A 3867-nucleotide genomic window follows, 5' to 3' on the forward strand; every position below is an offset into this window, starting at 1 on the left:
CACATATATATATATATATATATATACATATATATGACGGGCTTCTTTCAGCTTCCGTCTACCAAATCCACTCACAACGCTTTGGTCGGCCCGAGGCTATAGTAGAAGACAGTTGCCCAAGATGCCATGCAGTGGGACTGAACCTGGAATCATGTGGTTGGTAGGCAAGCTACTTACCACACAGCCACTCATATATATATATATATATATATACATACATATATAGGTAGATAGATAGATAGATAGATAAATAGACAGATAGATAGATAGATAGATAGATAGATAAACTGTCAGCTATGTTTCAGACCATGAAGATTTGCATTAAGAATGAACAGTCATCTGCAAGGTCATGGATGGAAAGTCAGAAATACCATTGACAATAAGGAAGTGCAAAGAGGCAGCAGTCACCTGTGAACCATCTGTGATGATGGGGCAATCACTATGTATGTATGTGTCTGTGTGTGTGTGTATATATATATATATATATTAAAATCAGGATGCTGGTACATAAGAAATCATGAAAAAAATGAGAAGAAAGTTGATGCAAAAATTGGAAGGGTGAATAAAAATAGAAAAAAAAAACAACAAAAGGAAATTAGAGTTATGTTCCCTCTGACCATAAAAGTGATAATAAAACTAGTTCTTTTAGAAAATTCAATGGAAAGGATCCTGAGTGTGTGAAACAGTTGCTCAATCTTGAGAGGGCAATGTCCTCCAGTTTGCCAAAAGAAATACATCCATATAGTTGCATTTGCTGAAAATTTCAAGTCTGGTATTGAGTAGTGCAATGGAATTCTTAAACCTAAAACGATTGTGTGCTCTTTCAGCTATGCATGAATTGCATTTCTCAGATCCATTTACATATGGAATGAATTTTTCAATGATTCTCCTCTTATATATGTGGTATGCAGTTGGTTTTTAAATCTTGTACATGGCTAGCCAACTTATGGGCTTTACTTTTGTTGTTGTGCCAGAAAGAAGATAGGTAGTTTGCATAATATCTTTTGAAATCGTCTTGGACATGAAACTCAGCTTGCGAAGACTTATTGGGGCAAGCGAAAGTGAAATCGGAATGGCACCTGTGCTCAGCGTCGCCTTTCTGGCACTTGTGCCTGTGGCATGTGTAAGGACTTTCGAGCGAGATCGTTGCCAGTGCCCCTGGATTGGGTCTTGTGTGGGTGGCACATAAAATACACCATTTTGAGCGTGGCTGTTGCCAGTACCGGCTGACTGGCCTTCGTGCTGGTGGCACATAAAAGCACCCACTACACTCTCTGAGTGGTTGGCGTTAGGAAGGGCATCCAGCTATAGAAACTCTGTCAAATCAGATTGGAGCCTGGTGTAGCCATCTGGTTTCACCAGTCCTCAGTCAAATCGTCCAACCCATGCTAGCATGGAAAGCAGACGTTAAATGATGATGATGATTTACATAACCCAACGTAATTTAACTGAAAAGAACTGTACTAACAGTGTTAGAAAATCACTTTTGAATTTGAGCAAGGAGAGGACTAAAAGGACCAGAAGAGCAAACAAGGGATTTAAAGATGAAGAAAACATTTGGAAGGAAGATAATGACAAGCTTGTTCATGCATATGGCAATTATTTTATAGCAATACAAAATATTTTTAGTATGCACAATTAGTTAACTTTACTATGAAAAACCGTTTTTAAATAATTATAATTACATTATTTAAATTGAATGAATCAACCCTCTGTATTTTGTCCAGTTCAAGTTTAAGAAGTCAAGGCTCTTTGTTTATAGAATTATTTTAATTTGTTCAAAACTTCATTTTGTAGATTTTTACCTTTCATTCAGCTGATGTTATTCTCACTTTACCTGTCATTCATGAATAAACTGTTTTACGGATGAGCTTGCCAGCTCAAATTAATAATATTTATGAATTCTTATGTTAAAACTATCACATATTTTAGCAAATATTATTTTATTGTTGTAAGAATTCTAAGTTTAGTAAAAATGTAGCAAAGAAATATTCTTTTAAATGTGAAAACCCCTGCAAAATAATGAGAATTAGATTGAAATAACAGTTGATTTTTTACCCTTAAATTTGACTGATGTGACATTGCATAAATGGCTAAAACATGATTATTTTGCAAATTGTGGGTTAAATAATTTATCAGGCAAAAGTTATAATCATTTGTTTCGCTGTTAAATTCTAAATCCATTTTTTAATTGTAACCAAAATATTGAAATGCAAGATTTAACGTTTTTAATTAAAATAGTGTTCATTTTCATGAGCTTTTTGTTAAGGTCAACTTTATTTAGTGGTTCAAAAAAAATTCTTTTAAATTTCAATTTTTTAAAATTTTTGAGTGTATTTTATTGTTATTGCCAATTTGTTCCCCTGTTGCTGTGTTGTTATTATAGTTCTATTTGGGTACTTTCTTTTTAGTTAATGATTCGGTTCGAGCAATGTTAATTTCAGTATCATTTTTCCTGTTGAGTTCCACAATAATCACTTTTATTTTCTTTTAGTTATTTATTCCATTATAACTTTATAAAAAATTATTTCTTTTACTTTTTTTTTAATGTCTATTACTCTAAAAATGTTACATCCAGTTAGATCCGCAATAATAATTCATTTATATTTGTAGTTTTATGTTGTTGCAAAGACCTTTTGGATCAATTTGTGACAAGGGTCATAGAGACCAACTTAATTGGTAAATAGAGTCAGTTAAAATTAAAAACCAAGAGAAAATTTTCATTAAAATGTTTGGTATCATTATTAGAAAGATACACATTTATAAGAAAAATACGATAAAATAAAACTTATTTTAGAAATATTCCTTGCAGCACATGCTTATCTATTTTATTTATTTACTTATTGAATTTATTTATTTATTGCTACTAAGGATTAATTTACCGATTTCTTTATTCTGTTGAATTATGATAGAAATGCAATAAAGGCAAAAAATATATTATTTTTTCTAACCCTATTAAAGTTGCTTCTCAATTTAAAAACATTGAAACAACTTCTTAATCTCTTAGTTTTAATTAACAAGCTTAAACAATTTTATCATTAGGAAAAAATTGTAGTTTTATGCATTATTGGCAAACCATGATCCGAACTGATCAATGTTATCTATTGCAAGTTAACAATCACTCTAACTTCCCTCATTTTAAAACAATGTACACTTGACATGATTCAGCCAGAATCTGTTGTTGAGAAATTTTTGTTTGTTTTCATTTTTCATTCCACAACAAGATGATGACTGCATAATAGTAAATGTAACCATAACACACTCATATACAGACACACTTCATAGACAATGTGTATGTTCATCATCCTTGTTCATTATGTACAGCAGCTACAATCTATACTAGATAAGTGTAAATAGCATTCTGAAAGACATGAAGATCATGTTCTTTTATTCTTTTACTTGTTACAGTCATTTGACTGCAGCCAAGGTGAAGCACCACCTTAACCCTTTTGTTACCATATTTATTTTGAAATGCTCTGTGTTTCTTTCAATTAATTTTAAATATAACAAAGACTTTAGTAAATTAACTTAGTTATCATTAAGCTAGTGTTAGGAACATAAATTGTGATTAAGGTTTGGTGGAAGATTTTAATTCAGAACTTATGAAAACAAGACATTTGTACTACAGAGCCAGAGGTAGTTTCAGCCTGGTTGGTATCGAAAGGGTTAAAGGTTATTTTAGCTGAGGAAATCAACCCCAGGACTTATTCTATGTATGCCTAGTACTTATTTTATCACTGTCTTTTGCCAAACTGCTAAGTTACAGGGTTGTAAACACACCAACACTGATTTTCAAGCAATGATGGTGGTGGGGACAAACACAGACACAAAGACACACACACATAAATATACATGCATGCATACATA

The sequence above is a fragment of the Octopus bimaculoides genome, chromosome 3, assembly GCF_001194135.2.
Source record: "Octopus bimaculoides isolate UCB-OBI-ISO-001 chromosome 3, ASM119413v2, whole genome shotgun sequence".
NCBI lineage: Eukaryota > Metazoa > Mollusca > Cephalopoda > Octopoda > Octopodidae > Octopus > Octopus bimaculoides.